Source organism: Macaca nemestrina, chromosome 3 (genome assembly GCF_043159975.1).
Source record: "Macaca nemestrina isolate mMacNem1 chromosome 3, mMacNem.hap1, whole genome shotgun sequence".
In the NCBI taxonomy this organism is placed as follows: Eukaryota; Metazoa; Chordata; class Mammalia; order Primates; family Cercopithecidae; genus Macaca; species Macaca nemestrina.
Window position 1 is genome coordinate 121,516,121 of NC_092127.1, and position 25,048 is coordinate 121,541,168.

Below are 25,048 nucleotides of genomic sequence, written 5' to 3' on the forward strand. Positions count from 1 at the left end.
AGAGCACAGCACCTCCCCTCTCTCCTGCCGCCTCCTTTCTCTCCATGTGATATCTGCTTCCTTCGCACTTCACCATGACTGGAAGCTCCCTGAAATGTTCACCAAAAGCAGATGCTGATGCCGTGCTTCTTGTACAGTCTATAAGCAAACAAACTTCTTTTCTCCATAAATTACCCAGCCTCAGGTATTCCTGTACAGCAACACAAAACAGACAAAGACATTATCTTTCTACTCATTTATCTATGCAGCTGGATACCTAATATGTTCTATGTATGTATGCATGTGTAAATGTATCCTCTCTCTCTCCTTCTGTCCCCCTTATGTGTGTGCATGTTATGTGTGTGTGTGTGTATAAAATTGTAGGTACTAGGCACCATTTTAAGCACTCTCCAAATAATAATTTTCCAAATAGGTAGGTTAAAATCTTTAAGCTATAGTAACTTTATTGTAATAATTTCTGAAATTGTAATTGAGGAAATAACAATAGAAAAATGAAATGTAAAATAATTTTGATGTCATGCTGGTGCTTTCACTTATAATTTATACATCACTTTTAATGATTACTTTGAGTCCAACTTCCTTTTTGGGAAAACTAATGAGATTATGGTGTAATCTCTTTAATGGTCTCCTAAACATAAATAATATTTCTGCAATTAAATCCAAGAATGTCCAACTACTCACTTGCATCTCAAGTCCAAACAATTTATTTATATAGTGACATCTGAAATTTTATTGCTGCTTCTCTACTTTTGTGAAAAGCATTACACTGTGACCAATCAATTAGGCTCAAGATGTCAGATTTATTTTAATTAATAATGGTCAACATTTATTGGAAATCTATTATATCTCAGCCATTTTCCCCATCCATTATTTTGGTCAATCTTTACAACATCAAAGGTAATTACCATTGCTTATTTGCTTTGCTCATTCGAGAAACTAAGACTGCAGAAGTTCAGGGGCTAGTTAGAGGCACAGGGCTACCCATGATGGAGTCAGGAGTTGAACTAAGTTATTTTGGTTCCTAAGCCCCAAATCAATTTCAAAGTAATACATTGCTGTAGCTGAAGAGAAAATGGTTACTGGTATTTCAGAAAGCAAATGTTTTATGTTGTTCCCTCTTTTGGAAGTCAATAAAAACTTCTGCTAAACAGTAGTCATTGAGAACATATTATGGATAAAGATGCATGACTTCTGAGTACTATTGATATAAACATTTCCAACGAATTAACAAACATCTCTCAAAACCAACATATTTTTTCTTCATTTTTGTTACCTATCACATGTTTCTCAGGCTTCCTTGAGGTATATGCAGGAAGAGATTCATATTTTTTCTATATGACAAAATCAGTTTATTCATTTCAAAGCAGATACTGTAAAAGTTATCCCAGCCATTCATAGAAATTTTAATTTCTTTTTAATTTCTATTTTAAAATTATGACAAGTATTGCATTCCAGATTTGTATATTTTAAGTTTGATTTTCATAGATCATGAGACGATATAAAAACTAAAATAAATTATTTGTTTCTAAAAAATAAGGAAATCATTTGATCTGGCACATTTATTTTACTAGTATTTCATTATTTAATACTGACTAGATTTCCTTTTATTATTTTCCATCTTAACGGTATTTATTTCAAACTTTCTCATTTTCTGCCTTCCCTTCCCTTCCCTTCCCTCTCCTCCCCTCCCCACCCCTCCCTTCCCGTTCCTGTCCTTTTTCTTTCTTTCAACGTGAGTGCTACCATAAATATATATTTTGCTTACACATTTCACATTAAATTTCTTCACTTTTTTCAGCAGAGAAGGTGGGTACATGAAAAAATAGAAAGGACACCATACTGGAAAACAAAATATCTAGGTTCTACACTTATGTTAAATAAACTGTGCAAATTAAATTATAGTATTTAATATCTTGGCCTCCATTTAGTCATTTCCTTAATGAAATAGTAATCTGACCTTATTTCTGGAATGGTAAGGATGAAATTATGTAAATAAAAGACAGAGAGGTGGAAATACTGGCATTTGTAAAATGTTGGAAGTGCATATATTTTAGAGGTATTATTAGGAAAACATTTCCTATGTCTGAAATTATTCCGTCTGCTTGAATCACTCTGTGGGAAATGATATTATAACTACAAATAGTAAATTCCTCCTTGTCCTTGTAGTCTTTCATAGAATATACCTCTCTTCAACTAAAGGAAATTACTTAGAAACTGTATTTTTTGTCATGATTTTACTTAAAATCTCTTTTAAAAAATGTAATAGACTTAACATTTAAAATTCTTTAGAAATGTACAGATTCTAGTGATTCTGGAATAAATACCATAAATTACAGTACTACTGGGATATAATTCTTCCCTTTGAACACAGATATTAATAATTCTTTTTAAAATAGTGGTTTTATTCAACAATGCAAGATTTTTTGCTTTTCAAGGAAGAAAAGTGGTAGATAAGCACAGTCTAATTTTTAAGGCATAATGATGTGGACCATTACTGCCAATTTCTGTGCTTAGATATTAGGGCTACATTGACCTAAAAAGTAAAACCACCTAACAAAAAATAAATGAATACATTTTATAGGTTTTCTTACTACTTTCATTAAGGTTTTAGTATATTCATATAAAGTATTGAATTTAAGCAGTTTGCATAAGATAGCATGATTCTTGTTTTTGTTTTGTACTTTGGTTTGGTTTGGTAAAGAAATATTTAATATTAGTAAAGTTAATAGCATCATTTTTCTTCAGAATAAGTTAGAGTCAGCCTATTTTTTATCAGTATTATTGAGCAAGTTTTCTATACAAGGAACTGATTTAGGTGATTGAGATAAATTGGTGAACAAAACAGACAAAGATGTCTATATTTGTGGAACATACATTGGTCAGGGGAAGCAGATAAGAAAAACAAACATTAAAAATTACAAATGTTAGAACCTCGAAGGCATTGTTGATAAAAGTTGTTTAGAGCAAAATAAGGAGATCAGAGATACCTGAAAAAAGGTGGAAAGGTGAAGATTTACACTGGCCTAAATTTCCTATGCAATCTGGCTGCTGGTAAATCAATATAACCTTCATCTACAGTAGCTATGGTAACAATAGCTACTCGAACAGAAACTTCTCTAATTTCAATGACAATGTTAGCATAATTGGATTTATTTCTTACTCATGCAAACTCAAAAATATATTTCTTGGTAAATAAACGCTTCTCTTCCAAGTAGGAATTCATTCCAAACTTCTGCCATCTTGTGCTCTGCCATCTTCAAGCCTGTGGCTTCTTAGGTCGTGATTCCTCTGCTTCAAGTCAGAAGCAACATATGAGTATTTGCGAGTGGGAGCATTGAGCGCTACCTTGGGAGTACACATATCACTACAACTGCCTTCCACTGGCTCAGACTCCCTGTAAGATGACTTCTATAGAGGCTTGAAAACTGCTCTGTATGCCTAGAAAAGAAGAGGAAAACAACTGGGTAGTCAGGTTGCCCTGTTTAAAATGATTATCACCTATCACTCCCTCTCTCTTACTTTAGCCGTACTAACTTCTTGGTTGTTTTTAGTGTACTCAGATGCATTCCTGCAATAACTTTACATTGATAATTCTAAATGCCAGACTACTTTTCTGTAAATATATATGTACATGGCTCCCTCCCTTGCTTCATTCCTGCCATAGATCAAGGGCTACTATACTACGGAGATCCCTCACACGTTATCATTTTACGCTCTCCTCTTTCTCTTTTACTGTTTTCCAAATATGTATACACACACATACATATACACATATACACACACACTTATGATATATAAATTATATAATGTATATATAATATAAACATAATTAACATATAGTATTTGTTTTAAATAAATAATGTGTCTGTTTTTATTTCCATCCAGTAATTTCTGCTTTGGAAAGTTAAATATTAGATTGAGAAGTTATATTCTGCTTAATTTGCCTGAATATATGTATCTTCCTAGAATATTTATTTATTTTCTGTGTGCTTAGCAAAAAGCTATATGAGTATAGATTTTTACATTATTTCATCACAGCATACCCAGCATAAAAAAAAGTCTGTACCACATCACAGGTGCTCATTAAGTATGTGTTGAATGAATGAATGTGTGAATATCTCTATAATAAAATTTATTCTATTTGTGGTTTTATATCATGAAGGCAAAAAATTTATCCCATTATTTTCTGCTGTACTTCCAGAATACAGCTGTTTTCCTAATATGTGGAAGGTGGATGATAAACACTGGATGAAGTGATGAAGAAATTAAAAAAAAAAAATCACACGAGGAAAGTGATGCCGGGGGAGTTGAATACATTTTCCGTCACAGTAATGCATAGAAACCATGTGTTTAGTCATGTTGGTCTCACTTTAAAACTCATATATTGTTTTCTCTATCAGATTGTTTCCAAGCCCTTACAAGTCTCTTATCTTCGTGTTGCTAAATGCAATAAGCCTTCACTCTTCATCAGTACAGCAATCATAATTTGACATTCTTACTTTATGTATAATACATTCAATCAAACAGTATGTATTGAGTTATAAAATATGAGTGTGGCATATATCCTAAATGAGGATTTGAATGAAACTAGAATATCATTATCTTTGAAAAGAAAATATATTCATGTAAACCAATAAGTCATTATTTTTAGCCAACAAGAGAAAATGTGCCCATATTTTATGATATTCAAAAATATGCTAGCATTTCTTATCCAGTCTCATTATTTCCTTTGTGATAAGGTATTCCACTTTCATTTATTTTATTAGAGTATTTTAAATTATTGCATAACATGCCTTAGCACACTTGTAATATAAATGGAATAGGTAAATTTGATTATCACTGTTTGGGATTGGATTTTCTGGAGAATTGGAAAAACATCTGTGTCTTAATTTTTATCCCTAATTTATGTCATTTTGACCTTCACTGCACTTTCACTATCATCTTATCTTTCTAAGTTACGAAATGCTGTGACCTTTTATTACAAAAGAAAAAAATAAAGTTACTTATTTGAAATGAAATAGAGAACCTCAATTTGTTAAATTCAATACCAAGAGAGCACATATGACTCATTCAGGGCATAACAACTTTAAATTGCCCAAGAACAGGAACCATAATACAATACTTAATACTAATGAGGAGAGTATGATTGTGACCGGCTTTTAGAAGTAATTCAGGATACATTTAGTGTAGGTTCTTGAAAATAATATTTATCTTTAGAAAAATTAACCCTTAAAAATCTAGTGTCTTAATTTTCTAAAATAATAAAATTAAACACACCTAGAAATAACCAAGGCAGCAGACAGTCTCTGAAGCTTTGTGGATTTGGTGTCCTAATTTCTGTAACCTAAATTATTTTATCCAGTTTATACCATTGTTCTGAGACTAATTTAACATAGTCATGTGCTCTGACTAATTTTATGTGTCAACTTGGCTGGGCTATGGTGCCTACATATATGGTTATTCTTTATGTTTATGTGAGGGTGTTTTTGGATAATATTTACATTTAAATCAGGGGACTCTGAGTAAAGCAAATTGCCTTACATAACACGGGTAGGTATCATTTAGTCAGTTGGAGTCTGACCTACCCTGAGGGAGAGGGAATATTACTAGCAGACTACTTTTGGACTTTACCTTCAACACTGTCTTTTCCTGGTTTGCTATGGGTCTATATATGGGTCAGTAGACTTGGACTACAACTCTATCTTTATTCTCCAGCCCGCCGGTCCCCTTCTCCCATCAGTTTTTGCATTGCCAAGACTTCATGATTGTGTAACTCCATTCCTTAGAACAAATCTCTTTACATATTTATATATACCCTATTGATTCTGTTTCTCTTAAGAAATCTTACAAATATATCACATAAAGAATTAATTTTGAAATTTGTTAATTCATAATCTTTTCTCAATACTTAAATGTTTGAATAATTAAAAAAAAAAATCAAACTCAACTGAAGGAATCAAGCCAGGAATGGCAGCTCATGCTTATAATCCCAGTACTTTGGGAGGCTGAGGCAAGAGGATTAATTGAGGCCAGGAGTTTGCAACTGGCTTGGGCAACATAGTGAGCCCTAGTCCCATTTACTATAGAAATTGCGGTGGGAGGGAGGATTGCTTGAGCCCAGAAGTTAGATGCTGTAGTTATGGTGGTGCCACTGCACTCCAGACCTGGGGACACAGTAAGACTCTGTTTCTAAATATATACATATATGGCTATAAAAATTATTCTCTATTATCCAGAAATTAAACAATTGTCAATTTTTAATTAGTTTTCATTGTTAGGAATAGAGAGGAAATACATTGTTTACTTACACTGTGCTAGGCAAAATTATAGCCACATCAATTCTCAGGGTTTTTGTTTTGTTTTGTTTTCTTTTCTTTTCTTTTCTTTTTGAGACGGAGTCTCGCTCTGTCGCTCGGGCTGGAGCGCAGTGTCGCCATCTCGGCTCACTGCAAGCTCCGCCTCCCCGGTTCATGCTCTTCTTCCACCTCAGCATCCCTAGTAGCTGGGAATACAGGCGCCCGCCACCACGCCCGGCTGATTTTTTTGGTATTTTTAGTAGAGACAGAGTTTCACTGTGTTAGCCAGGATGGTCTGGATCTCCTGACCTAACCTCGTGACCTGACCCGCCTTGGCATCCCAAAGTGCTGGGAATACAGGCCTGAGCCACCGCGCCCGGCCAGACTCTCGGTTTTATCTTACATTCTCATTTCCCATCATAGGTAACCTCTTTAAAAGACAGTCGTGTTATTTAGTTGTTTCAGAACTACTGATTGCACTGCCATTAAAATAATTTTGTAAAAACACCTTACCACCTTTTTCATACTTACAAGTTGAGATTTAACATTTATATTGTATATTCAATTAATGACAAAGGGTGTAATTTCCATTCAATTTAAAATGTTAATATTTTAAAATAAAATAATTATATTCATTGTTTAACATATTGTGTAGATGTAATTATAATTAGTGATTATAATCTTTTTGATCAATTTTTTCCATACTTGTTGACTTAGAATTTTATTCTAATGTAATAAATTGTGTGCTTCCACTTATAAATTTTCTCCAACAAATACACTTTTTCTTATTATAAACCTCTCTATGTTAAAATTTACTCTTTTTGGATTGAGTTAATATTATATTAATTATTAATACACAATAGATTATTATTATATAGCTAATAAAAATAATATGAATGTACTTTTTAATTTGGAATATATTTTTAATTTGATGGGATTTTGTCTTCAATTAGTTCATGTATCATACTAGATTATAAAGGTTTCACTGTTAATTATTTTACTTTATTTTTAAAAATTTCATACAGGTATAGCAATGTAAGTCAATTATTTTTGTCACCATCTAAGTTATATACCAAAAATAACAGTGTTCTATCATCAAAATTATTTTGTGATTTTTTTAGCTGAAAATCTGATTTTTTTCCTTCAATTTTCTTGAAAGAGTTGGAAACCTCCTGCTTTATAAAGTGATTTGTTACTCACTCACTCATTAAAGTCATTCACTTTCTCACTATCGATAACAATATTTCAAAGTGTTACATTTTTGACACTCCTGATTGTTTTGCACCCTCGGTAAGATCAAAATTAGGGAATATGTTAGAGACATATCTTCCTTTTAGAATGTGAGAGAAGGAACTTTGTGACAGTCAGATGAGAAAGGACACAATCACAGATGTTTTCTTAGGAGAACTAGCTTTAGCAGAGAGAAACATTGGAAGTGGATATCTCAAAAGCAATGAACGTCTCTTGGAAAATTATTACATATACCCAGTGCAACTCTTATCCCATGTTGAAGATGGGAGCTTGTTGACTGAAGTACCCAAAGCATCTTAACACTGCTTGTCACTGTTCAAAATGAGAAAAGAATGTGTGACTAATAAATAAACAAAATACAAATGAATAAATGAACAAAAAACCTCTTTGAGATTGGTATTATGATTATCCTCAGATTTCCGCAGAAGAAAATTAAATTGAAGTTGGGAATTCATCATATTTATTACTGTAGATTGACTGCTCTAAAATGTTTTTCCATTGTTATACAAAACATACGTGACTACACATAAGTGATGGTTCCTCTGAGACCTCATGAAAGTGACTCCTGCTCTGGAGCTATTCACATAGATTCAACTTCCAGTTGATTTGGATCACTAAGGTTACTAAAGGAAATTTCAAATTATAAAACTGTGGTTATTCCTGCATCCACCAGCACACTTGATGTGAAGCTATGATTTATACATGGTAACTATATAGACAGAAATCTGTACATTGCTTCCATATATATTTTTCAGCTACACATACACACAAATGAAAAATTTTGTTTTCTTTTCTATTAAACATCATGAATACTCATAACTCACACATATATGATTACTGATGTTTATATATCTCAAAATAACATTATATACTATGCAATCATTATATAATATATACACTAAAAAGTATTATTTGAGCCATTCTCTCTAGAATGTTGCATAGTATTACCATTTACTTTTTCTTTGAAAATGAAATTCTGGAAGCGATTATACAATCTTCTTCCCATGAGCTTCTTTACTACTGATAGTAATTATTTATGTACTTTCTTCATGTTTAATTAAAAAGTATATTGGAAGGTATATATACCAATTCATGATAAGATCGTTGGTTTCTAGTCTTTATATGGAGTGTAATTTTGGCCCACATTACATATGGAACATAAATTTGGGAAGAAATGCAAATATAGATATATATAGATATGTACTATGCAGGTAGATAGAAACACCATCATTTTGTTGTTGTTGTTTAGAGACTGGGTCTCTCTCTGTCATCCAGGGTGGAGTGCAGTGGTACAATCATAGCTCACTGCAGCTTCAAATTACTGGCCTCAAGCGATCCTTACACATCAGCCTCCCAAATAGCTGAAATTACAGGCGTGAACCACTGTGCCTGGCTATCATCAGATTTTTTATTTTAATGCAAGATTTTTATACTGAAAAGCAAACAGGTGATTTATGCAATATCACAGAAATTGATAAGATAGACAAAAGGCTGGGGTGGAGATGAGTGAAAAACATTCAATACTGATTTAAATTTTGGATTTCTTCACCCAATATATTCACAAACAATAATTACAGCTCTATGTGACCAAGTTTATACAGCGATTACAGGAAATATTACCACACATTTCAGAGAAGACCAAGAATAGCAAGATAACTTTCTTAATGTAGAATTAAAAAGTAAAACCAGAAATATTGTATTCTTAATCTAAACTTTAGTGTATCACTTTATTTCTTAGACTGTGAACTTGGGATCCAAACTAATGGCTTTAAAAATTTTATTCCACACATATACTCAGTATGTAGTATATATTTGAATGAATATATACTAGATATAGTTATTGACTTATTTACACTATATGGTCTATATAGTATGATTTTATTAACTATGTATTGATTTTATTCAGTTAATTTTTATTTAGTTTTACTTGGTATTTCTCATAATGCTGCATGTTTATTCAGAAATAAAATTTGATTTAAGTATTTCATTTTTGGCTTGGTGATATCCAGTTAATTCCACATGTAAGTCATCAGACCCATTAGGTTAAATACATAATCACAGTCTATCCTGCATTATATCAATTGTTTGTTTTATAGTTATATATTTTTCTCTTGATCACTACTTCAACTATACCTTCATTTCTCCTAAAAAGACAAGTTTGTTATTTTTTTTCTGGTACTGACGGATGTGCTTTAGGGAGATATTAAGATTGAGTTTGTGAATTTTAGTAATGAGTGTGTGGTAATGCAGTTTAAAGGCTCACCTATTCTATATGTGTGTGTGCATGTGATTATACACACAAAAATACATAAACATAAAATATAAAAATGTACATTATATGTATAACTATTGACTTTATATAAATATATGATATATGTACATACAAATATAAAAAGTATGTAACTATCTGGTAAATGCCTTCCTAACAAATATTTACTACCTGTACTCATGTTCTTCTCTTTGTAACTATGATCCTAAAATAATAGAAGTTTATTTCTCTCTGTGTTAACATAGTCTAAAACTCAGCTGTCAAAGGTCAAATACTTATATGGTAGCTCTATGATCACAGGATTCAAGCATCTTTCTGTTACTGCTTCAGTATTTGACATGTGAGAATTGTGCCTCATGTCTTCAGATGCCTTTCTAAGTTCCAAATATAATGTTCACATTCCATTATTAGAAAGAGAAATATTAAATAAGTATGTAACTTCTCCATCTAAGAATACATGTGCATAACATTTTTACTCCACTCAGAAGATGGTTCTGCTTGGCCACAGTGAAGGTTTGGATATGAGGTCTTTATTCCATATATCTCTGTGCCAACCTAAAATGTGAAGATTTTATTAGAGGAGTTTACATATTGGTAAAAATGATCAATTTATGATACTGATTTATAAAAACCAAGTGATCAAATAGTTAAAAAGGAAAATATTTGATATGGATTATAATAGTAATTCACCATATCTGTAATATATACATATCTATAAATCTACTGGTGTCAAATTGATGTTGAATAAGAAACTGTATTTTTATCTTTATTTTTCTAATTTTTTTATTTTCAATTTTTGGGCACATAGCAGGTGTATATATTTTTGAGGTATGTGACATATTTTGATACAGGCATTAAATGCATAATAATCACATCGTGGAAAATTAGGTATCCATCCCTAAAAGAATGTCTCATTTGTGTTAGAAATAATACAATTATATTATTTTAGTTATTTTAAAAGTACAACTAAATTATCATTGACTATAATCCCCCCATGGTGCTATTGAATATTATTTCCTATTTATTCTTTCTAAGACTTTATTTTGTACCCATTAACCACCCCACCTCTTCCACACCCTACCTCTGCACTTTCCAGAATTTTTTGGTAACCATTCTTCTATTCTCTATCTTCAATTGTTTTGATTCTTAGATCTCACAAATAATGAGAAGATGTGATGATTGTCTTTCTGTGCCTGGCTTATTTTACTTAACATTATGACCCCCAGTTCCACGCATGTTGTTGCAAATGACAGAATCTCATTCTTTCTTAGGGCTGAATAGTACTTCGTTGTGTATAAATCCCATATTTTCTTTATCCGTTCATCTGTTGATGGACACTTAGGTTGTTTCCAAATCTTGTCTATTGTGTACAATGCTGCAACAAACATAAGAGTGCAGATATCGCTTTGATTTTTCACTTCCTTTCTTTTTGGTATATGCCCGGCAGTGGGATTGCTGGATAGTACAGTAGCTCTATTTTTAATTTTTGAGGAGCCTCCAAGTTATTTTTCATAGTGGTTGCACTAATTCACTTTCTCACCAACAGTGTATTAGAATTATTTTCTCCATATTCTCACCAGTATTTGTTATTGCTTGACTTTTGGATAAAAGCCAGTTTAACTGGGGTGAGGTAATATCTCATTTTAGTTTTGATTTACATTTCTCTGATGATGTATTATGTTGAGGACTTTTTCATATGCCTGTTTTCCATTTGTATATCTTCTTTTGAGAAATGTTTATTCAAATATTTTGCCTATTTTTAATTTGATATTTTTCAATAGAGTCGTTTGAGACAGTTATATGTTCTTGTTACGAATCCCTTGTCAGAAGGGTAGTTTGCAAATATTTTCTCCATTCTGTGAGTTGTCTCTTCACTTTGTTAATTGTTTCCTTTGCTGTGCATAAGCTTTTAAACTTCATGTGATACCATTTGTCCATTTTAGTATTGCTAAATAAATTTTTGCCCAGACCAATGTCTTAGAGATTTTCCCCCATAATTCTTGTAGTAGCTCATAGCTTGAGGTCTTAGATTTAAGTCTTTAATTGATTGTGGTTTATTTTTTGTATATGGAAAGATATAGAAGTCTAGTTTCATTCTTTTGCATATGAATATCCAGTTTCCCAGCACCATTTATTGAAGAAACTATCTTTTCCCCAATGTTATGTCCTTGTCAGAAATGAGTTCACTGTAGGTGTGTAGATATGTTTCTGGGTTCTCTATCCTGTTCCGTTCATCTATGTGTTTGTTTTTATGCCAATATCATACTGTTTTGGTTTCTATAGCCCTGTAGTAAACTTTGAAGTCAGGTAATGTGATTCCTCCAGTGTTGTTCTTTTTGCTTAGTATAGCTTTGGCTATCCTGGTTCTTTTATGGTTCCATATAAATTTTAGGATTATTTTTTTCTATTTCTGTGAAGAATATCATTGGTATTTTGATAGCAATTATATTGAATCTGTAGAATCTGTAGACTATTTTGGATAGTATGAACTTTTTTTTGTTTGTTTGTTTGTTTTGTTCTTTTTTTTGAGACAGAGTCTCGCTCTGTCATCCAGGATGGAGTGCAATGGCATGATTGTGCCTCAATGCAACCTCTGCCTCCCGGATTCAATTCTCCCACCTCAGTCTCCTGAGTAACTGGGATTACAGGCACCCATCATTATACCTGGCTAATTTTTTTATTTTTGTAGAAATGGGGTTTCACCATGTTAGCCAGGCTGGTCTTGAACTCCTGACCTCAGGTGATCCACTCACCTCGGCTTCCCAAAGTGCTGGGATTATAGGAGTGAGCCACCGTGCCTGGCCAGTATGGACATTTTAACAGTATTGAAACTTCAAATCCATAAACATGGAATATCTTTCATTTTTCTGTGTCCTCTTCAATTCCTTTCATCAGTGTTTTATAATTTTCATTGTAGAAATTTCACTTCTGGCTGGGTGCAGTGGCTCAAGCCTGTAATCCCAGCACTTTTGGAGGCCAAGGTGGGCAGATCATGACATCAGGAGTTCGAGACCAGTCTGCCAACATGGTGAAACCCCATCTCTACTAAAAATACAAAAATTAGCCAGGTGTGGTAGTGTGCACTTGTAATCCCAGCTACTCAGGAGACTGAGGTAGGAGAATTGCTTGAACCCAGGAGACAGAGGTTGCAGTGAGTCAAGATCTTACCATTGCACTCCAGCCTAAGAAATCGCACTTCTTTGGTTAAGTTATTTCCTAGGTGTTTATTTAATTTTTGGCTAATGTAAATGTGATTACTTTTTAAATTTATTTTTTACATTGTTCACTGTTGACATATGGAAATGCTACCAATTTTTGTATGCTAATTCTGTAACCTGCAACTTTGCTAAATTTATTTATCAGTTTGAATAGTTTTTTGGAGAAATACTTAGGTTTTTCCAAATATCAGTTCCTATCCTCTGCAAAGAAGAATAATTCTTCTTCCTTTCCAATTTTGATGTTCTTTATTTATTTCTCTTGCCTGGCTGCTCTAGCAAGGACTTCTAGTACTATGTTGAATGACAGAAGTGACAGTGAGCATCCTGTCATATTCCAGACCTTAGAGGAAAGACTTTAAGTTTCCCCCCCATTCAGTAGGATACTAGCTGTATGTTTGTCATATATGACTTTTATTATGTTGAGGTATGTTCCTTCTATCCACAGTTTTTGGAGGATTTTTATCATGAAGATGTTGACTTTTATCAAATGCTTTTCCAACATCAATTGAAATGATCATACTCTTTTTGTTCTTCATTCTGTTGATATGTAACATTGATTGATTTTCATATGTTGAACTATCCTTGAATTCCTGGGATAAATGTCAGTTGGTCATGATGAATAATCTTTTTAATGTATTGTTGAATTTGATTTGCTAATATTTTGCTGATAATTTTCACATTAAAATTCATCAGAGATATTAGCATGTGATTTTGTTTTGTATCTTTTTGTGGTTTTGATATCAGGGTAATACTGGCCTCATGCTTCTGGAAGTATTTCCTCCTCTTATTATTTTTTAACAGTTTGAGTAAGATTGGTATTAGTTCTTTGTCAAATAGTTGGTAGAATTCAGCAGTGAAGCCATCAGGTCCCAGGCTTTTCTTTACTGGGAGACTTTCTATTACACCTTTGACCTGGTTACTTGTTACTGATCTCTTCAGGTTTTGTTTTTCTTCATGGTTCACTTTTGATTGGTTTTGTGTTTCTAGGAATTTATCCACTTATTCTAGATTTTCAATCTATTGGCACATAGTTGCTCATAGTAGACACTAATGATCCTTTGAATTTCTGTGGTATCAGTTGTAATGTCACCTTTAAATCTCTAATTTTGCAGATTCCCTTTTGGGTATGTCTAGAAATGTCATCTGGGAGGTAGGGCCTGCAATGGGGGCCTAATGATTCTGCCCAGTGCTCTATCCTACTTTGGCTGAACTGGTATCCAAGACATAAGACAGAGTCCTCTTTATTCTTCACTGTCATCTCCTTAAGCAGAAAAAAGGAGTCACTTTTGTTGCTGCAAGTTGCATTGCCTAGGGGAATGTATGGCTAACACACTGCCTTAGTCACCTCAGCTAATATTTCCCTAGGTCATGTTCCACCCTAGTTTACTGGCTGTAAGCATAGCCTAGCACTAGGAGTGGCCCAAGAATTACAGTCCTTGTGTCCTAGACTGCCTTTAAAATTTACCTAGGACCCCACAGCACTTTAGCCCATAGTGGTGTGGCTTGCTGTGAAACTCAAGTTCTGACTACTGGAAAGGGCCATACCCCTCTGGTAAGGGCTGTTCCAAATGCTCTCTTTATGTATGGATGCTGGCTGATCCTGGCAGAGCTTTTTTCTTTACTGTGACATGGCAGCATAGAGTTTAATGTAAATGTCCTCAGTTGCTGTACTGTCCCTTCCAAGAGTGCACAGATTATCTCTCGGCATCACTCTGCTGCTGCCATGGGGATTGGGAAGGGGTGGCACCAGTGATTCAAGACTTTCTCTTCTGCCTTCCTCAATACCTCTTTCAGTGATATAAAGTTAAAACCTGGTACTGTGATAGCTCACCTGATTTTTGGTTCCTGTGACAGTGCTTTTCTGTGTGCAGACAGTTGTTAAAATTTGGTGTTCCAGCAGGGGAGATGAAAAGTGTAGGCTTCTATTTCACCATCTTGCTCTGCCCCCAAAAACATATTTTTAAAAGAGTAAATACATATCTCTAACTTACAGTGCTTCCTGTCTTATTTCCATTGAAATGAAAAGTTCAAAAGTAGTTTTTACAAATTTTGGAGAGCAGGCAAATATGGCTTAATAGCTCTTGACAAGAAGGGTTTCTTTTAAGACATAAAGTTTAGATAAATGTTGCAAAATGTAAGATAATATATCCCATTAATAACACACAAAGAATAAAAGTATCTGGCTGTGTACCTAACTGCCTGTACTAGTACATATGTATACTTGTATTTATACCTATATCCATGCTTCATGTGAAAATAAGCTAAGAAGCTGATCTGAGTGACCTTTTAATGATAGAAGTGGACTGCTGTAGCCTATACGATGTTCTATGAATACCCATCAGGTCAAATTGATTGATAGTGTTGTTCAGGTAATCTATATATCTCTAATAATATTCTCCCTGCTTGATCTACTGATTACTGAGAGACGGGTGTTAAAATGTCCATCTATAATTGTTAATTTGCCTATTTTTTAAATTCTATTAGTTTTTGCCTCAAATATTTTGATGCTCTGTTTTTAGTTGTATACATGTTTAGGGTTACTATATCTTCTTAGAGAAGAATTGACCTACTTATCAATTTATCCACTTTATCTCTATCTTCCTTGTTTTGAAATCTACTTTGTTCAAAATTAATACAGTTACTCTAACTTTTTAAATTAGTATTTACATCGCTTATCATCCTTTATTCCTTTTCTTTGAACTCACCTAAGTCTTTATACTTAAAGTCAATTTACTTTTTTGACAGCATATATTTGGGCTTGCTTTTTGTATGAAATCTGATGGTATTTTTTAACTGGTCTGTTTAGAGCAATCCCATTTAAAGTGATTATTAATATTGTTGAATTAAAATCAACATCTTGCTCTTACATTTGCTCTATTTTCTTCTCTTTTTCTGCCTTCCCTTTTTTATCATTTATAAGTTATAATTTTTTAAAAGTTTTTGTTTTTATATTTTTTTCTATGACTACCATAACCAACCACCACAGACTACATGGCTTATAACAACAAAAATTTATTCCCTCACACTTCTGGAGGCTAGAAGTCAAGGCGTTGGCAAGGTCACTCTTAGAGCTATCTAGATAAGGACACTTCCCTTTGTCTTTTAGCTTGTGGTGGTTGCTGGCAATTCTTGATGTTCCTTGACTTGTATCTGCATAACTATAATCTCTAACTTAAACTTTACATGGTTTCCTGCCCTGTACATCTGTATCTTAATTTTCCTTTTCTTAAAAGGTCACCAGCAATATTGAATTTTGGACTCATCATAATCAAGCATGACCTAATCTTAACTTGATTGCATCTGCAGAGATCTTATTTTAGATAAAGTCACATTCATAGTTAATGAAATGGGTGAACATGAATTTTAGGGCAGGCACTATTCAACACAGTAAATTGTTCAAGAATTTACAATATACATTTTGTAATAATATAGGATCATATACAAATAATACACTACTGCTCCATCCATGTGTACTGAAGTTACATTATAGCATAATTTTTTTTCTCCCTCCTGTCTATTTGACTTGTTTTCACTTATTACACTTTTACATTTTCTTCAAACATTCAATACGACATTGCAATTATTTCTTTAAACAATCAGTCATTTGTTAGAGCCATTAAAAATAAGGAAAATAAGCTTTTATGCTTTTCTTTTATTCATTCCTTTCTGAAACATTTTCTTCATTATGTAGGTTCAGCTTTCTAAACTATAGTATTTTTCTTCTGGCTGAAGAATATGTCTTAATATTTATTGTAGGGTAGATCCGCTGACAATGAAATAAATAATTTTTTCAAGTTTTGTTTGTATGTTTATTTCTTCTTTACTTCTGAAGGATATTTGTTGAATATAGAATTCTGACTTGGCAAATTTCTTTTATTCATTTCAGTACAGTAAAGATCTTACTCTATTGTCTTTCTGCTTGCATAGCTTCTGTATTAGGGTTCTCTAGAGAGACAGGACTAACGGATAAATGTACATATGTAAAGGAGTTTATTCAGGAATATTGACTCACAGGACCACAAGTTGAAGTTCCAAAATAGGCAATCTGCAATCTGAGGAGGAGCAAGGAAGCCAGTCCAAATTCCAAACCTCAAAAGTAGGAAAGCCAACAGTGCAGCCTTCAGTCTGTGGCTGAAGGCCTGAGAGCCCCCGGCAAACCACTGGTGTAGGTCTATGAGTCCAAAAGCTGAAGAACCTGGAGTCAGATGTGTGAGAACTGTAAGCAGCCAGCATGGAAGAAAGATGGAGGACAGAAGACTCAGCCAGCCTAGTCCTTCCACATTCCTCTGCCTCTTTTATTCTAGCCATTCTGGCAGCTGCTTAGAGGGTGCCCACCCAGATTGAGGGTATGTCTGCCTCTCCCAGTCCACCGACTCAAATGTTAATCTCCTTTGACAACACCCTCAAGGACACACCCAAGAACAATACTTTGCATCCTTCAATCCAATCAAATTGACACTCAGTATTAACTATCGAATCTTCTGATAAGAAAAGTACATTTATCATCTTTCTTACTCCTTAGGAAAAGTCCCCCCATTCCCTATTTTTGGTGCCTGCAAGATGCTCTCTTTGTTCTTTATTTTATTTAGTTTGACTATAATATGATAAGTTGCAGCTTTTTTTGTTTGCTTTTTTTGCTTTGTTTTGTTTTAATATTTATCCCACTTGGTGTTCTGAACTTTTTGCATCTATGTTTTGATATTTGTTAGTATTTTTGGAAAAAAATAGAGGCCATTATTTCTTTAAATATTATGTTTTCCTTGTTGATTTATTTATTCTCCTTTTGATATTGTAATTAGGTGTATGTTATACATTTGGTATTATTGCATAGTTCTTGAATGTTCTGTTCTGTTCTTTTATTTTTTTGGTCTGTATTTTAGTTTGAATAATTTCCATTTATTTATATTCAAGTTAAATTAATTCTTTCTTATCCATGCTGAGTTTACTTATGAACCCACAAAAGGCTTTCTTCATTTCTCCGCTTTTTATTTCTAGCATTTTCTTTGGATTTCGATATTATCTATCTAGCTTTGTTATTATACTTTCTGTCATTTCAACTAAAGGCTTAACATATTAATGGTATTTATTTTTGTCGACCTAAAGGAAGAGGGTGAGGCACAAAATATAATTTTAAAGAATTTACTTGAACCAAAGTGAAGACGACTACCCAGGACACACTTCCAGGTAGCTTTGGGGAGTGCTCTCTTCAGCCTTTGCTGCAAACAAATTTTTAAAAGCAGAAGGAAACCAGGTGTGGGCTGATACAAAGTTGTTTGACAGGGATTTTCATTGTCGTACAGAGGTAATATTGATTAGTGATTGGCTACACCTTGCTTTGCTATAGGGTATGAGTTATGGTGTCTAGCACATGGTATTTTATGACTGCTTGGTATCAGTGTAGAGCCAACATAGTAAGTGGTTTCAAGAGGTAATTACTTAGTTCAAGGTCGTTGTAGGACATGACTGCTGTCACATTTCAATGCTCCTCTGGGCTGGATAATTTAAATGGGCTTGCATTCTCCAGATAAAAAGTTGCCTTACTTTCTCATTCTAAACTCCCTGGTAATTCCAATGTATGTGTCATATTTGTTCTGGTTTATTGCTTTGTGTCTTCAGACTGGTTTTTACTTTTTGGTATGTTTTGTGTGCTTCTTTCATTGGAAGTCAGTTTTGTTGTAGATAATTAAATTAATAGGACTTTAGTATGAGGAAATATGCTCATCTGGCTGAGAGCTGTGTTGTGTTTGATCTTGTAACAATGAGAACAAGTGGCTTCAAACTCCCCTTGTTACTTTGTTTTCCTTTGTACTATTTTCTTTGGGGCTTCCCTATGAGCTGTACTTCAGGAGAAGTCTCTTACAACTTTCTTTTCACTATAATTCACTGTCACTATTACTAGAGTTTTATTAATATGGTGGTATGGTGTGAGGGAGAGTTGTTCTCTAGTCTTTGAATTGTAGGGCAATCCTTAATGCACAATGTGCCCACATGTTGAGAGTATGGCCTTTTCAAGTGTTCTGGCCCTCCTTCAAGGTTGAGCTTTATTTCACTGCTCCTTGGTCTCTTCCCATATGGCAGTGGGTATGCTCCAGCATCCCTAGCCTGTGTTAGTAAAGCCCTGTCTCTTGCATATTAATATTTTCCCCTCTAGATGAGATAATGTTGGAAGTGGGAAGAGCAGAGTTGTTTTCCTACAGTTGAGATAAGTTTCTACTACTGTTCTCTGGTGATGTCTGAACCCTACAGATTTAGTCTTCTGTTACATAACAGAGAAAATATTCTGAGTTTTCTCAATGGCTACACTTTCCTTCCTCTTGCCAGGACCATGATGGGAGGGAGGACAGGCTTTCTCCATATTCTTCCGTATTATCCCTGAGAGAGCCTGGTAGAATGCCTATTTACAAAAAAAAAAAAGAAAAAAAAAAACCCAGCAAACTGTGCCCCTTGCCCCACTGCCCTTTGACTGTAGTACCCAGAGACTTTTACTGTCACTCTAGCCCACACTTGTCCTCCAGCAATTAGTTAAAATATGTAGTTTAGTGTTTCTACTGGCTTATATGACTTCTGGCTGCCTCTGTCAATGTAAGGAATGACCCAGGTCTTGGGTTTCCTGGAGATATTTGCCTCGTGAGATGTCAGGATGATGGTTTTTTTCTGTGACTTCACTTCTCTAAAGAAAAGTTTTTGCTTTTCAGTGTGCCTATCTTCTTCTTCTTGTGAGAACAGGAATGACGACGCCCAAGTTCTTTCCTCTCTACACTGAAACCAGAGCCTCTGCATGATATTTAAATTAAACATCACCAACAAATGGATAATGATGAACTGTTTGGGCTTTATCATCAAAAAAGGTGTAATTCTATCATATAATTTAACAGCTTTTCACTTTAATTAATGGAACAAGAAGTGGTATTATTTTCTTCTTTCTACTTTTCTATTCTTAATTTCCCAAGATAAACAGGTAATTTGTAATTAATTTCATACAGAACAGTTGAAAGCGTAAGTATGTTTAACTAAATTTCAAAACTTTGTTAAAAATACACTGTAAAAACAATATAGATATTTAGATGACCCAAAAATGGAGAAATGAAGAAAACCACATAAGCATTCAAAGTATAATTGTCAGTTTAATTAATGAGACTGAAGTTCGCCTTTGTCTCTAAACTTCCAGAAGGCAAGAAAATAGCAAGTGAGGTAAACATAATCAATTATCTAGTGTTCTTCAGAAAGTCTTCAGAGAAATAAAAACTTTTCAGTACTAAATTGCACAAGTTTCTCAGCTGCAAATATTTATAAGAAAGATGATAAAATAAATAATGTCCTCAACAATGTGACAAATTGTACAGTTCTATTAATTCTTAAAACCTTAGAGAAATGTCAAAAACCAAATATAAGTGATATTCACAGTCATAGATAACAATGAAGATAGCTCCAAGTAAACTAATATGGGCCAAGTATGTAGAATTATCATTATTCATTTTGGTGGTAGAATAGAATTGATAAAATCCACAGAAGGAGGTGTTGCATATTGAATATTGTAGTAGCCTAATTCCAAGATAACTCCCAAAGGTTCCCTGCTTTTGGTATGCACAACATTGTGTAGTCCTCTTTCACATTGTATTAGATTTGATCTGTATGATCAATAGAATGTGGCAGAAGTGTTGGTATGTGGCTTCTGAGACCCGAATATAAAGACCTTGTGACTTTCTCTATGTTCCCTTTCCTTTGGATGATTTGCTCTGAGGAAAAGCAGCTGTCACATCATAGGGCACTCAAGCATTCCTATGTAGAGAGCCACATGGCAAGGAACTGGGGACTTCTGGCAACAACCCATCTTGGAAGAGACTCTTTTATCCACAAGTGAGTGTTCAGATGACTTTATTAGCAGCCACATCTTGACAACAACCTCATTAGAGTATCTGAGACAGAACTACCCAACTAAGCTACTGCCAAATTCCAGACCCTCAAAACAGCGTTGTTTTCAGCTAAGTTTTGGAGTAATCGGGTATACAGTGATAGATAACTAACTCATCTTCCTTTAGCAAGTCTTTCCTAAATTTTCACTTGTCTCATCTAGATTTGGAACAGGAATTGAAGAACAGCATATGGTTGGTCTTCTGAAAAACTGCTTTTTGGCATTGTTTTTATTCTAAAATGTTGGTTAAATGCAGTATATTTTGCTTTCAAAACCGAGTCTTATAACAGTTTAAAAACTTCGCTAACTCTTATTGAAAGATGCTCCAAACAACCACACAAAGGTGAATTATATTCATTAATTTAATATATATTTATCTATAGCCTGCTCTTTCCAAGGTGTTGTGTAGGTCATATGGGCCTACACAACCTTCCTCTTGTGTGGAATAGATTTGTGCCTGTTGTACCTCACATATATGTTCATATGTTCTTAGTTGAATAATTTGAGGCATTACTCCCAAAATACGGACAATCAAATATTGGGCTTAGAAATTTTTAGTTGCTTTTTCAACACTGGAAAAACAAAATCAATACACCTCTCATGGATTATCTGATTTTAAACAAGTTGGTTTCTTAGTGCTCCTGCCGGGATTCATTATGAACAAACTATTCCTCTTTATACCTGAATTAATTGACTTCTTATGAAGTAATTTGTTATAAACCTGCTGATCTTAAAGAACTACCTATCAACACCAATAATGTTTATTTAAGAATAAAAATTCATTGATTAAGTCCCTATTGTTGCACATGAAATTAATATAAAAATTTCAATTAAAAAAATGAGGAAGAGAAAACAATTTGTTTGGAGACTTTTTAATGGACAAAAGATAACTATGTTCTGATTCCCAGAAATAATTTATAAAACGAAAATGTGCAGTGATAGTTTCTGATAGTCTCTATTATTCTTCAGGTAGAAGATATTACCTAATGGATACAAATAAGTCACTATTTGTTTTGAAAATCCATGTCAATATAGTCAAATACGCAAACTCACACATTTTCAAAATTAAACACTGAAATTTCTGATGCAATCATCATTCTCCCAGTGTGCCCATGTGATTATATCCACACACTCCTCTGCCCCAGCACCATCTCTAATGTCTGAAGCTGACTGAAAATTATTCATAATTACTGTGTCAAATCTGCCATACTTTACCCAGATAGATGTTAGCTACTTAAAAGGAACAGCATCAGTGCAGAAAAAACTCAAAAGCACTTCCATAATTTGCCATTACTAGGGTATATGACGTTTCAGGTAAGCAAAATTTTTCTGATTATGGAAAATTGGTTTGTTTATCACTGAAAGGGCTACTACTACTTTTTTTTTCCTTGGAGGAGAACAGGAAAAAAGCAAAAATAGATGCTCCCAAGCAATTAAATAAAATACATTCTATTATTTGCCCTGAGAGTCAACTCAATAATTATAATTTGAAAAAAATATATAATTCATGATTTTCTATCATTGAAAGTTGACAAAATAACAAAGATTGAAGGTTATCATTGCACATGTCTTGAGGGTTCTATTAATAGTTCAGTAATGTTTGGATCAATACTAAAGATACATATGTAAGGAAATATTCTATATTTATCTTATACAATGCACTTTACTTGGTTTCAGTTTATCAAAATTGCTAATAATGTTTTTATATTCATTGTTTAGTCTTGAAGCTTTTTATTAATTTTAATTTTTACAAATTTTGCTTTGTTGAGGCAATAGCAATCAGAATTATTTTTAAAATTTCTAAAGCATTCCTAAATTCATGGAAGTAAAGCATGAACTTTATAATCAATATTAACATATTACAATGTAGTTGAATAAATCACATGTTAAAAAAAATCACAGACAATAATGCTGTGAACATCTCAAAAAACTATCATAAAAGTTGACTTAATAGGCAAAGCAGATTATTAAAGTAATTAAATAAAGGAGAATATCCTTGAATGAATCTTCGCGTGTCTCAAAAAGAGTTTAAAAAATACATATTTATACTTATGTCCATATATAAATACATATTTTATCAATACATATTTATGTATTTTATGTAATACATATTTTATATGTGATTATATAAAGAAATACATATCTATATATGCACATATGTAGATATATATATAGAAAGAGAGAAAATGAAAGAGAGACAGAGAGAGAGAGAGAGAGAGAATTTAGGACTGAACTCAACAGTGTAGAGAAAGTCAGTCAGGAAACTGATCAGGAATTAGGCTGCTTTGTGACATGATAATTTCGTATTTGTGGACATTGCAATGTCATTAGAGTAAACTGTCTATCTCAAAAATAGTTTGAACAGCAAAATTGTGTACTAATTTACAGTTTTATCCTGTGAAAGAACACATTAGAATAAATAATTACATTGTGTTGCCATAGATGGTTGTTGGTATCATTACAAAATGTTTAAATGTAATTATATAAGTGACTATCACATAGATCATAAATTTTATCTTCTAATAAAAAAAAATATATATAGGTTCTTCAGTTATACTCTTAACATTTTTATTGCCAAGTTTTTACAGCGAAAACTAATTCTAGAATAAAACTATTGTAGAGTAATTTTGTGAATATTTTTACATGAATCTTCCTCTTCATAGTCATGCAGATTTTTTTATTTAATTTTTTTAGTGTTCTTGTAAATTATCACTTTTGTTGCATATATGTTATGCTCAGAGATTTTTTAATTAGGTAAATAGTCTTTAAATGTTTAAAATTATGTTTCAATCATTTAAAGTTAAATAATAACATAATGGCTCACAAATTTTCTAATAAATACTGTGAGTAAAAAATAAGTACTGATACCAAACAACTACAACAGAGAAAATGTTAAATTAATTTCATGTTTTGGCGAAATAATACAATTAGGATTAGCTCTTTGAGGATTTTCTGTGGAATCTGAATGAGATCCTCCCTCTCTACTTGTCTCGTGCATCTTATATCTAGTCTAAATGAAGCCTAATTGCTTTAATAGAATTTAGTTAGAACTACCATAATGTTTCTAAGAGTGATTATTATGTCAGATTCAATGCGCGTTTTTCAAGTTGTCTCACTTTTAAATACAGAGAGGCAAGTTGAAATTAAAATTTTCATTCTCTAAAGAGTAAAGAATTTTATTATTAAGTATAGATGAAGAACAAAAAAGTACTCTAGATTTTTTAGCAAATTTTGATACTTATTGTTTTATTTTGTGTTGTTTCTGTTTTTCCTAGAATAACCACAGTGGCAATACTTTTATAAGCTTACCCTCAAAAAACTTTTGTATTAATTTCAAAAAATAAGCATTCTTGTTTCAGTTCTTCACTCGAGTCAAAACTTATACATTTTAAAACCTTATTTTCATATTTTCTTTTGATAGTTCACCAATGTACAAAATAAATATTTGTTGTTCAATAGGATTTTTATCCTGATATCATCTAATTAACGTGAATAATATTGCATTTAAATTCTTATGTTTCACTTTTATCTTAGTATATGTACTGACAAATTAATATCATTTTGACTTCAGCCTAGAAAGTGATTGTAATATAATTTTCATATTTATTCCATGCATTCATTTATCCTAGTATCAATTTAAAAATCATTTTAAGCCAATTTTTCTATTGTTTATGTATATGTATATTGCTTCCAGTAACATCAAAATATAAATATAAAAGAAAGCATATTTTAAAATAAAATTACAATTATAATTTATACAAGTATCACCCTGTCTTTGATAGATTCTGTTAATGGTTTGGAATTTACATTCACATTTTTTCAAACCTAAAATTTCATGACTGCTGATTTGTATAAAAGTAACATCTCATAATCAACAATTAAATCTTTTATAATCTGTAGTTACAGAAATTACATCTAATGGTTTAAGTTGTCAATTTGATAAGAATGATTTTCTTGCTAATTTTCTTTGTTTTGATCCATAATTAAATATTTGTTAAATCAAGGATTTGTAATATCTTGATTGCAAATTTTATTTGAGTGATGTGGGGAGAGAAATCTGCTCACTTTCATTGTCTCCAGGTTTTAAAATGTAAGCATATAC

General features: G+C 32.8%; 1 long non-coding RNA gene across 2 annotated transcripts in view; it reads right to left on the reverse strand.

The window, feature by feature from the left end:
- Positions 1-3,309: 3,309 nt before the first annotated feature.
- LOC139362386 (uncharacterized) overlaps positions 3,310-25,048 on the reverse strand; it is a 44,965-nt gene continuing 23,226 nt past the window's right edge. For both annotated transcript variants that reach the window (XR_011621203.1, XR_011621204.1), the window contains exon 3: positions 3,310-3,438. This is a non-coding gene — a long non-coding RNA (uncharacterized lncRNA). The remainder of the gene's footprint in view (positions 3,439-25,048) is intronic.